Source organism: Triticum aestivum, chromosome 5A (genome assembly GCF_018294505.1).
Source record: "Triticum aestivum cultivar Chinese Spring chromosome 5A, IWGSC CS RefSeq v2.1, whole genome shotgun sequence".
Taxonomy (NCBI): Eukaryota; Viridiplantae; Streptophyta; class Magnoliopsida; order Poales; family Poaceae; genus Triticum; species Triticum aestivum.
In genome coordinates this window covers 33,868,813-33,880,669 of record NC_057806.1, presented here as the reverse complement: position 1 = coordinate 33,880,669, position 11,857 = coordinate 33,868,813, and the positions used below count along the sequence as shown (strand labels likewise).

Genomic DNA, 11,857 nt, shown 5'->3' with positions numbered 1-11,857 from the left:
ACATGACCGAGACGACTCTCCGGTCAATAACCAACAGCGGGATCTGGATACCCATGTTGGCTCCCACATACTCCACGATGATCTCATCGGATGAACCACGATGTCGAGGATTCAAGCAACCCCGTATACAATTCCCTTTGTCAATCGGTATGTTACTTGCCCGAGATTCGATCGTCGGTATCCCAATACCTCGTTCAATCTCGTTACCGGCAAGTCACTTTACTCGTACCGTAATGCATGATCCAGTGACCAGACACTTGGTTACTTTGAGCTCATTATGATGATGCATTACCGAGTGGGCCCAGTGATACCTCTCCGTCTCACGGAGTGACAAATCCCAGTCTTGATCAGTGTCAACCCAACAGACACTTTCGGAGATACCTGTAGTGCACCTTTATAGTCACCCAGTTACGTTGTGACGTTTGGTACACCCAAAGCACTCCTACGGTATCCGGGAGTTACACGATCTCATGGTCAAAGGAAAAGATATTTGACATTGGAAAACTCTAGCAAACGAACTATACGATCTTGTGCTATGTTTAGGATTGGGTCTTGTCCATCACATCATTCTTCTAATGATGTGATCCCGTTATCAATGACATCCAATGTCCATAGTCAGGAAACCATGACTATCTGTTGATCAACGAGCTAGTCAACTAGAGGCTTACTAGGGACATGTTGGTGTCTATTATTCACACATGTATTACGATTTCCGGATAATACAGTTATAGCATGAATAAAGACAATTATCATGAACAGAGAAATATAATAATAATACTTTTATTATTGCCTCTAGGGTATATTTCCAACACATCATAATGTCCCCCTTTATTGTGCTCCAACACGACTTGAAAAAGGCGCCGGTGAAACCATCAGGACCCGGGGCCTTGTCCCCAGGCATGGCAAAGATAGCCTCCTTCACATCCTCTTCAGTGATATTCTCATCCAAATTCCGAAGGTCGCAGTCAGGGTCGGTAAAATGTTCCAGTTAATATCGATATTGCGTGGAGGGCCTCTCGTGGCGATGCTCTTGAAGTGCCGATGGATAATTTCTTCCTTTTGCGTGTGTTCCGTGACCCAACCATTGTTGTGCTTGAGGCGATGGATGGAATTGTTCACACGGAGGTGGAAATAACAGGTGTTGGCGTCTCCCTCTTTCAGATTAGTGAGATATTTGATCTATGTGGTTGCATGCATTGTATGGATTTGGTTATAGACAGCGAAACATGGGCATTGCCAACGGGCGTGTCCGCGGGCGTATACGGGCTCATATTAGGCAACTCTCTTACGGGTTCAAATTGGTGTTGTTTTTTCTGCTGTGTTCGGCACTCATCTCCTTGTACGCCAAGAAAGAATTCGCCAGTCAGACAGACATGTGTTGGACGAAACCAGCTGGCCTCCTCCACACCGGTGAGAAGATAAAGATAGATGGTCGTGCGAGGGCAGCGACGCAGGCAGGGAATAGATGATGGCGAGGAGCAGCAGAAGAGCGCATCGGATGAGCGATCGAGCCTTCGGTACCCGGCAGCGGGCTGGACGGGACCTGCACTAGCAGCGCCTCTGTCTGCCTTGGCGCAGTGCGGAGACGCATCCTGACCGCCCAATGACCAGATCGTACGGGTCAAAGTGTCAAATCCCTCCACCGTGAAAGGTAATCCCCAATCCCCTTATTGCTACAAGAGTACAGGGATCATAATAATATTCAAAGTGTCTTCTGCAAGCAACTAAAACAGCAGATCCACAGCATCCGAGATTACAGTTACAACTACAGGTAAACTAGGCAACATCACAGTTCGACTTATCATGCTCCACCTCTAAATTAAACTAGGCAACATCACTGCCATGCTAGGCATCTGAATTAAACTAGGCAACATCACTGCCATGCTAGGCGTCTGAATTAAACTAGGCAACATCACTGCCATGCTGGAACATTGTGCTACAGAATACAGATACAAACAGCTTAAATTTCAGCTGCACCGACAGCGCCTTGATTCAGTGTTTCCTTCATGACTCCAACATCAACTACACGCACTCCTACAAGCTTGGCATCCTCATGTGGTCTCTCTGATACTCCTCAAGGCCAGCAACATCAGACCTGCACATCAAGTCAAAAGGCGATTCTATGAGCAAACGTTCCGTCAAAGTTGATAACTGTGGCCATCATGAGAAAACTCGTTCCAAGTCATCAGGTTACCTTTATTCAAAGGCACCTTGTCAAATCAGTATTAATAACAAAAGGAGATGACATATACTCGTAATACACTAAGAAAGTTAGCGTACAATCCGATGATGCATGCACAATGACAGGTCGGGTATGTTTATTCAGCACATCAGCATGTTAAAGTAAATCAAAGCACTCATTTTAATGATGACTTGCAAAAACATGGTAGGCTGATTTGTTCCAATGCATGCACAGTAGAAGAAGACTAAACAATAAGTCACCATAATCAGTTTGATCATTAAGCACAAGATTCAGAAGAAGAAAAAACAAGTGTCAAGACTGCACACAACAGCAGGAGGTATGTCCTGTACAAGCATACAAGGTGCTGCATTATTATATGTAGCAGCGACAAAATATCAGCGCACATGTGGAAAAAGAACATGCTTAATCCAGAAATGACCATGTCCTTGCACACATGGACCATGTACTTGAGAATAAATTGCCACCCTTGCAGATCAATTGGCAACCAAATAGGAATAGAGGTACAATTGGAGAGGGCAGAAGCACAATGGACGGTATAAAACCTAATACTGATTAAAACACATGTCGTTATCACTGAGCAACATGTGTCGTGCCATACTAAAACATGTCTCCAACCAAGAGTCACAAAGATTGACTCCTAAATTATGACCAGCAAAATTAAGATCAGCAAGGACATGCTCATTCCAGCAATGATTCTTCAGAGAATATACTTTCAGATGCAGAAACTATGTCATTCTTACAGCATGAAACATTCCAGCAGTTAACTACAGAACCCCATTGATTCATCAAACGAGAAATAAAAAGAAAGGACGGCGGAGTGCAAGAGCAGCTGTAGGACAAGCGAAAGTGGTGGGGGGACATCAAAGTTGGCTCAAGCCGTTCCCCTATCAAATAAATGAATAAATAATCTAACTCCACCATTGCTAAGTTTGTGAATATCCTAACAACCAACCCATTCCCCCTACCAAATAGATGAACAAATAATCTAACTCGACCATTGCTAAGTTTGTCATAATTTCCTAACTGCTGCTAAGTATATTTCTCAAACAACATCCATTGCATGTTTAATAGTGTTATACAATAAGCGACTATGGCATAAGGAGAATCAAAGTTGGCTCAACCCATTCCCCTACCAAATAGATGAATAAATAATCTAACTCTACCATTGCTAAGTTTGTGAGTACCAACCCATTCCCCCTACCAAATAGATGATTGAATAATCAAACTCGACAATTGCTTAAGTGTGATAATTTCCTAACAATCACCATTGCTCGGTACATTTCTCTAACAACGTTCATTGCATGTTTAATAGTGTTGTTCTTATTAAAAACCCACAATTGCTATTCTTATAATTTTCAATAAGTAAAATCTGTTTGTAAAATTTTCGTCTAGTAGAAAAATGATTTTAAGAAATAAAAAAGACTAAAAATATATCTCATTCTTCCATGGCATCACCTTACGCAGCAGCCCGTATGATAGCATTTAAATCATAAGATAGACGAGGAAACCTCACGCGAACTTCTGCATCAACGACGAGGTTTTGAATCTGTAACAAAACAGAACATTTTGTTATCCAACTCAATGTTTTATCGGCTATGTGTATTGTGTTTGTGTGTGTTACCTACAAATTACCTCCTTCCTGAGTAAATTTTCATGTGTGTACATCCCGCTTATAAATCTTAAAAAGTCTTCGAAATTATTTTCATTGTACTTTCCAAGACCATGTTTTGCACGATACTTCTCCATCTCGATCAGAATTGGGTCAGATAATCGATCAGGTGACCATTTTGTTTTCCATGGGAGCGTTGGACAAGTTGGAAGCGCCCTAAATCTATTCTTAACTCCCTATTTCTTAAAAATCTTGGGTACCTCATAGGCAAAGAACATCTTTGTCCTTTTCTCATCCCAAAAGAAATCATGATCTTCAAGATCATGTTTTGCTGTACCAACCGAAAACCTGAAAATTTATGGAAAAAATACTATAAGATGTCAGGCATAAACAAATATATCAACAAAAGGAAAATTCTCGATTTTAATGGCACGATCCAATAACTTACTCGGTAACAGACTTCAGCTTGCTTGCAAGATCATCAATTAAGCAACAAGTTTGATTATGGAAATCAGCATAATTATTCCTCACATGTTGAGATACCGCCTCAAGAGAGGCTCCGAGAGAGACGCAATCTTCAGCTTGACATTGCAACAGAGTTTTGGACTCTGAAATGACGCAAAGAAGGTAAAAATAGAAGTTATATTCTAAACTTGAATTATTTTGGACTGTATGTTAGTTTCCAAGCTAGAGTTGGTGTAGTAAGGTATTTCTATGATGTTGCACAAGACTCAACAAACTAGTTCATTATTTTTCGACAAATAGATAACATTGACAAACGGTACTCAATGTTTACGAGTCGAAGAGTCGTTGAGTTGTTCCAAGGTTGAGACTCATAGACTAATCGTGACTAGTCTAGACTAGTGCGAGACTAGTCGACATGGCACTGTAGCACTGAACTTGCAGTACATAACTGCTAATACCTAGTAGTAGTACGTAGTATTACACTGTAAGTATTCAAGTACAGTATACAACACAAATGAATGCATGGCTTTGAACTTGGTTGAGTTAGTCTCATTTACAAATGCATCTCTTTACTGATTCCATCGGTTGCTTTCAGACACATTAACACCACTTTGTAACCCCCACCAAGGTGCTTCTTCATCCTTAGCACTCCAGAAGAGACGTTTTTGCCACACAAAACACACTGGATTGTCAATTTGTCCTGCAGATCAGGCCAAAAGGCATACTTCCATGCTGGGTCCATGGTCCTAGTTGGCTTCCTCCCAGGATCCTTTGATGGATCATAATCCTCAACGGCTTGAGCTAAAGCGGCTGCTGAACACACTGTCTGAGATATCTCTGGTGTTGTAGACATTGTAACTCTAGCTCTGCTCAAACCTAAGGATGTTGAGTTGAAACAAGCAAACCTAAACCAGGAACCAACAGTAGAGGAACCAGCCAAGGAATAAGCAATATAGGAACCATATGAGGATAAGAGAAGGGAGAAATTACTTGCAAAGGGAGGATCCAGGAGCAGATGAACCAGCCCAGGAACCAGCAGAGATAGGGCTGGATCTGGACAGCAGAACCAGTGAAGAGGGAGAGCTCCAGAGGAGTGGGCAGCTTTCTCTGGAGCGAAACTGAAGCCTAGCCACAAAATTTCCCTCCGACGGGCTTGCGGGCTGAGTGCCTCTCTTATCCCCTCCAAAAAAGTTTGAGTTGTTCAACTTAATGTACACGACTAGTCTCTCGACCGCTCGACTCATCGAATTAGTCTACACGAGATTTGCAGTCGACACCACAGTTGCGACTCATAGACTAGTCGAGTCCATCGACTAGTCTCTAGACCTTCGACTCGTAATCAATGACGGTACTGTGCATCAAAACATTACTTTTAATGTGAACATAACTAACTTCAATGCAAATAAGTACACTTTTTTTATCCTTCATTTTTACGAGCAAGAAATAAATAAATTGTGCAGTTGCATTACAAAAAACAAGCACGTGTCAAGTAGACATTTTGATAGAAAGTCATCACGGGGCTGTAATTGCAGCTAAGCTCTAGAGTTCAGATATGGAGTTCAGCTCTAGAGTTATTTAATTAACTTACTTTTCCTTTCAAAGTATGCTAACTTGACTACAATGTTGCCATTCGCCTCATGATAAAGCGTAGTTCTCCATGAAAAGTTGCCATGGTAATTACCACTCTCTCTAATGTAATCCAAGGCATTTATTGCTGCCCTGTAAACAAATTTACACGGTTAATTGTGTATAATGGCAAACTGAAAATGTAATTCACAATTTAATAATAAACATAGTATATGAACATACCACACCATTTTTCAAAAATCCCGAGATGGAACCGAGTGTGTTGCTGGATTCACAGCAAATTCAGCATTCTTAAGAAGCTCTGAAACAAATGCAGTGTATGGCACTACGTAAACCCGGATGTATGGTTCATCTTGGACCTCTTCCCAGAACTTCACTCCCAGTACATTTTCATGAATGAGATTATGCATCATCTTCAGGCAATCCTTTTGACTTTTGTCTTTATCATTCACTAAAAGAAAAACCTTTGGACAAGCGTGTTACGCCCCCGATTTGACCGTACACTAAATACACGCAAACGTGTACGATCAAGATCAGGGACCCACGGGAAGATATCACAACGCAACTCTACAAATAAAAATAAGTCATACAAGCATCATATTACAAGCCAGGGGCCTTGAGGGCTCGAATACAAGAGCTCGATCATAGACGAGTCAGCGGAAGCAACAATATCTGAGTACAGACATAAGTTAAACAAGTTTGCCTTAAGAAGGCTAGCACAAACTAGGATACAGATCGAAAGAGGCGCAGACCTCCTGCCTGGGATCCTCCTAACTACTCCTGGTCGTCGTCAGCGGGCAGCACGTAGTAGTAGGCACCTCCGGTGTAGTAGGAGTCGACGTCGACGGTGGCGTCTGGATCCTGGGCTTCAACATCTGGTTGCGACAACCAGGTAGAAGGGATAGGGGGAAAAGAGGGAGAAAGCAACCATGAGTACTCATCCAAAGTACTCGCAAGCAAGGAGCTACACTACATATGCATGGGTAAATGTGTAAAGGGCCATATCGGTGGACTGAACTGCAGAAAGCCAGAATAAGAGGGGGATAGCTAATCCTGTCGAAGACTACGCTTCTGGCCACCTCCATCTTGCAGCATGTAGAAGAGAGTAGACTGAAGTCCTCCAAGTAGCATCGCATAGCATAACCCTAACCGATGATCCTCCCCTCGTCGCCCTGTGAGAGAGCGATCACCGATTGTATCTGGCACTTGGAAGGGTGTGTTTTATTAAGTATCCGGTTCTAGTTGTCATAAGGTCAAGGTACAACTCCAAGTCGTCCTGTTACCGAAGATCACGGCTATTCGAATAGATTAACTTCCCTGCAGGGGTGCACCACATAACCCAACACGCTCGATCCCATTTGGCCGGACACACTTTTCTGGGTCATGCCCGGTCGCAACCCCACCTAGGCACAACAGAGAGGCCAGCACGCCGGTCTAAACCTAAGCGCACAGGGGTCTGGGCCCATCGCCCATAGCACACCTGCACGTTGCATACGCGGCCGGAGAGCAGACCTAGCAACCTCCATTACAAAGGAAGTCACGTTACGCGGTCCAACCCGGCGCGCGCCGCTCAGTCGCTGGCGCCACGAAGTGCTTCGGCTGATACCACGACGTCGAGTGCCCATAATTGTCCCGCATAGATGGTTAGTGCGTATAGGCCAGTAGCCAGACTCAGATCAAATACCAAGATCTCGTTAAACGTGTTAAGTATTCGCGAACATCGACCAGGGCCAGGCCCACCTCTCTCCTAGGTGGTCTCAACCTGCCCTGTCGCCCCGCCTCAAAGTAACCGTCGAGGGCCGTCGGGAACCCAGGCCCACCTCTACCGGGATGGAGCCACCTGCCCCTTCAGCCCCCATCTCCGAACAGTATCACAGGTAAGGTAACTGTGTAAAGTATATAGTATATGCCCGTGATCACCTCCCGTAGTGATCACGGCCCAGTAGTATAGCATGGCAGACGGACAAGAGTGTAGGGCCACTGATGATAATCTAGCATCCTATACTAAGCAGTAGGGTAGCAGGTAAAGGTAACAACAGTAGTAGCAAGGACAGGCTATGCAGTAGTATAAGATTAACTGAAAGCAGTAACATGCTACACTACTCTAATGCAAGCATTATAGAGGAGAGTAGGCAATATCTGGTGATCAGGGGGGAGGGGGCTTACCTGGTTGCTCTAGCAAGAGAGAGGGGTCGTCAACACCGTAGTCGTACTGGGTAGCAGCGGCGTCGGTCTCGATGTCTAGCGAGAGAAGAGGGGGAAGAAACAATAAATATAATGCAAACAAATGCATGACGATGCATGACATGACAAAGCGTGATGCTAGGTGTACCCTAACGCGGTACGAGGTGGTACCGGTGAAGGGGAGAAACATCCGGGAAAGTATTCCCGATGTTTCGCATTTTCGGACAGATGGATCGGAGGGGGAAAGTTGCGTGTTCGCTATGCTAGGGATGCGTGATGGACGAACGGGCTGCGTATCCGGATTCGTCTCGTCGTTCTGAGCAACTTTCATGTACAAAGTTTTTCCATCCGAGCTACGGTTCATTTTATATTAATTTTAAAAGATTGAATTCGTTTTTAGGATTTATTCAATTATTTAAATCAACATTATCCAGAATAGTAAATGATGACGTCAGCATGACATCATGCTGACGTCAGCAGTCAATTGTGCAGTTGACCCATCAACTGCGGTTGGGGCCCACATGTCATTGGCTGTTTAGTTAATGGTTAGGTTAATCTAATCAGGTTTAATTAGTTTAAGTAGCTATTAGGGTAATCAAACTTAATTAGATTAATTAAACATGATTAATTGACTTAATTAACTTATTAATTAATTACTAATTTATTTATTTTAACACATTTTTTTATATACATTCTGGGTTGGGCCCCGGCTGTCAATGGGCCAAAGGCCATAGCGGGTTCGGGCGTTGCGGCCGAACAAGCGCCACGGGCGCTAGGACCCGGTTGGGCGAGGGAGGACGCTCGAGGGAGCGAGCAGGGGCGACGCGCCCGAGCGCGCACGGCGGCGTGCCGGGCGGGGCGAGGCGGACCATGCGAGGCTATGGTGAGGCGCCAGGGCGCGGTTGCGGGCGCACCCGTGCGGGGCCAAGCCTGTGCACATGCGGCGCGAGTGTGGGACGATGCGTGCAGCGGCAAGGCGACGGGCGAGCCGGCGCGGTGGTGCCCGTGCGGGGATAGAGGGGAGAGGGAGCCGGCGCAGGACAAGGAGATGCGACGCGACGGGCGTGCAGCGCGTGAAGTGAGCACGGTGAGAGCGAGGCTCGGACGGGCATGGCGGTGGATCTGCCAGGGAGGAAGAGGGGAAGGGAAGGGGGCTCACAAGGCCCTGTAGTTGAGCGAGGCGTGCTCGATGAGGAGGACGAGGAGGCGACGACGACGGTGGGCGGCTCCAGCGAAGCAATGGCGGGACGAGGCGGCGATGGTGTACGGCGGCGGCGTTGATGAAGGGGGTGTCGGGCTCATTGCCCCTTCCCGATCCAGATCAGGTCGGGGAAGAGGAGCGAGGGGGGAGGCGAGCCGGAGACGGGCGGTGGCGGCTCCAAATCGAGCGGGAGAGGGGCGAGAGAGAGTGGGGGGATCGATCTCGATCCAGGGGAATCGGGGGAGGGAGTGGAGCGCGTGGGGGGGCGAGTGGGGGGGTGTGGTGGTGGATTAGGGTTCAGTTGGGTGGGGGATGTAGTGGATAAGGAGTGGGGGAGGCCGGCTGGCTGGATCTGATGAGCCGAGGCCCAAGGAGGGGGGGGGCTTGCGGCCTGCCGGGCCGAAGCCCAGGTTTTTTTTCTTTGTTTGTTTGTTTAGTTTTTCTTTTTCGTATTTTCTTTTCTTTTATTTATTTACTTTTCTGTTTTAAATCATTTTAAATTATTTAGGCCTTTTATAAAAATGTGTTTACTACACCATATTTATCTATGTAATATTTAGTACAAACCGAACATTTTTATTTTAATGTCTGAAAACTTTTATTATTTACCAAACTTTGAATTTGAATTTTGGACCGGTTTTGATCTAACGATAGATTAGTAGCGGTAACCGTGGTGAGGTGGCACCATTAGCGTGGGATCACTGTAACTTAATTATCCGGGCGTCACAAAGCGCTACTTTTAAGATGCCTTCCATACCAGAAGGCATCTCTAAATAGAGATAACGCAGACTAATGTTACCATCTCTATGAAGAGTGAAGGGGATAGGAGTTAAGTCATCATTGTCTTTTCCCCTACCACTGGATTCACTGCCACTTGGTTGTGCCATTGAGAGGAGAGCTGTAAAAATATACATAAACAACAAATAAAACTTGAGAAAACAAACAAGTTGATTTGACCTTATATAGATAAATAACAATTTTTATGCCACTGCAAGTGGATATGTGTCTGCATGGACCTTAGAATCAGATACACACAAGTAAAATTCGATACAAGTTGTCCACTAAATAACATAAAATCGAATGATGATTGTACCCACAGTAACTGAATTAGTGCCCACAACAGTGGATGAATCAACAAGCATGTAATGGTAAACAACACTGCCGCAAGCATGTAGGAATATGGACAGTAAATAAAGAAGGAAAAGAAAGGGATTGATGTAGCGGACCATGATCTAAAGAAAGAAAGAAAACGGTACACACCTTGCTGGGTGCGGCAGAACGGGGGCGGGGAGGCACTGTTGAGGACGGCTTAGGTGATGAGAAGCAGCTTGGTAAGCCCGGACTTGCGCAGCAGGACAGGACCGGATCGGCGACGAATTCCTGTTAATCCCATCGGCGAGGGTTAGGGTTTACGATTAAGGAAAGGGAACAAGTGCAGATGACCTGGGGGCGAATCGGAGATGATAGAGAGAAGGCTTACGAGGGATAGGAGAGTTCGCCGGTGGTGAGGAAGCCCACCGGCGGAGGCGGAGGCGGAGGCGGAGGCGGCGGCGGCGGCGAGGAATTGCCGCGCGTGGAGCTCAGCGGGGATGCGGCGGCGAGTGGGGAACGAGGGCTTCTTTCCCTGTTATTTTTCCTTTTCAACACTGCTCTTTTTTTTAGACAATTTTCAGCATGGAGAAGACTCCAAAGCCCAATGTACTATAAGAGCCCATAGAACTTATGTGTGCGTCCGGAGACAGGCCCTTGTTTGCTCTAGCGGCAAAATTCACTCTGATGGGCCGGCGGTTGCACCCGATTCTTTTTTATTGGTTTTTCCTGTTCGTACTCTGGTTTTTTTCGTGTTCGTCATTTAGAAAAACCGGACTGATGAGATTATTGGTTCAGTCTCTTCTTGCTGGTCCAATCACTGCCTCTTTTTTAGGCAAGCCATCATGGCTAGCTTTTTTTTGCAAGGAAATTGGGAGCTCTTTATTCAACACTAACAGCTCCAGCATTATTAGCTGAGAGGCTGGTTACAAGAAAACTCGGTGTAGAGTCAATCCAACATTCTGTTACATCTAGAGTGCTAGCTTGCTTAGCACAAAGGTGAGCAAAGACATTAGCTGACCTACCAACATGCTGAATTACAAATGACTTAAAGAAGAGAACATGATCCCTAATTTCAGACAAGATAGGCGCCACCACCGCACGGTCATTGTGACGCGAGTTTTAGAGATTCACAATCTCCAAATTATCATACTCGAAAACCACTTCAGCATAGCCTCGGAGATATGCAAAAAGAACACCATCGCGTAGAGCGAGAGCTTCGGCTATGAGAGGATGTGTGATTCCCAGGTAAGGTTTGCACCATGCAGCTAAGAAGGATGAGCGGGTTCTCGCGACCCCTCCTGCCCCACCACTTCTAGCTTCCATTGCAACACTACCATCGGTGTTGATCTTGATCCAACCCAAGTCCAGTGGTCTCCAGCCGTGTCTCGGAAGAATTTGTGCGTGATCGCGGGGTAGCTCAAGCACAACTAGAGCTTCTTGGGTTTTCTTCACAGACTGAATAGGATCAAGTTCTTTCTTATCATGTATAGCATTGTTCCTTGAGGTCCAGATCGCC

The 11,857-nt window shown here is 45.5% G+C and overlaps 1 long non-coding RNA gene across 2 annotated transcripts; it reads right to left on the bottom strand.

Annotated features, from left to right (window-relative positions):
• Positions 1–8,030: 8,030 nt before the first annotated feature.
• LOC123106445 (uncharacterized) lies at positions 8,031–10,885 on the bottom strand. 2 transcript variants are annotated; one of them, XR_006451347.1, is made up of 4 exons: positions 10,730–10,885; positions 10,510–10,629; positions 10,049–10,147; positions 8,031–8,105 (listed from the first exon to the last, which is right to left on the bottom strand). It is a non-coding gene; the product is annotated as an uncharacterized lncRNA (long non-coding RNA). The 2 variants fall into 2 exon arrangements; XR_006451346.1 differs by having other exon boundaries at positions 10,106–10,147.
• Between the last annotated feature and the right edge of the window lie 972 nt (positions 10,886–11,857).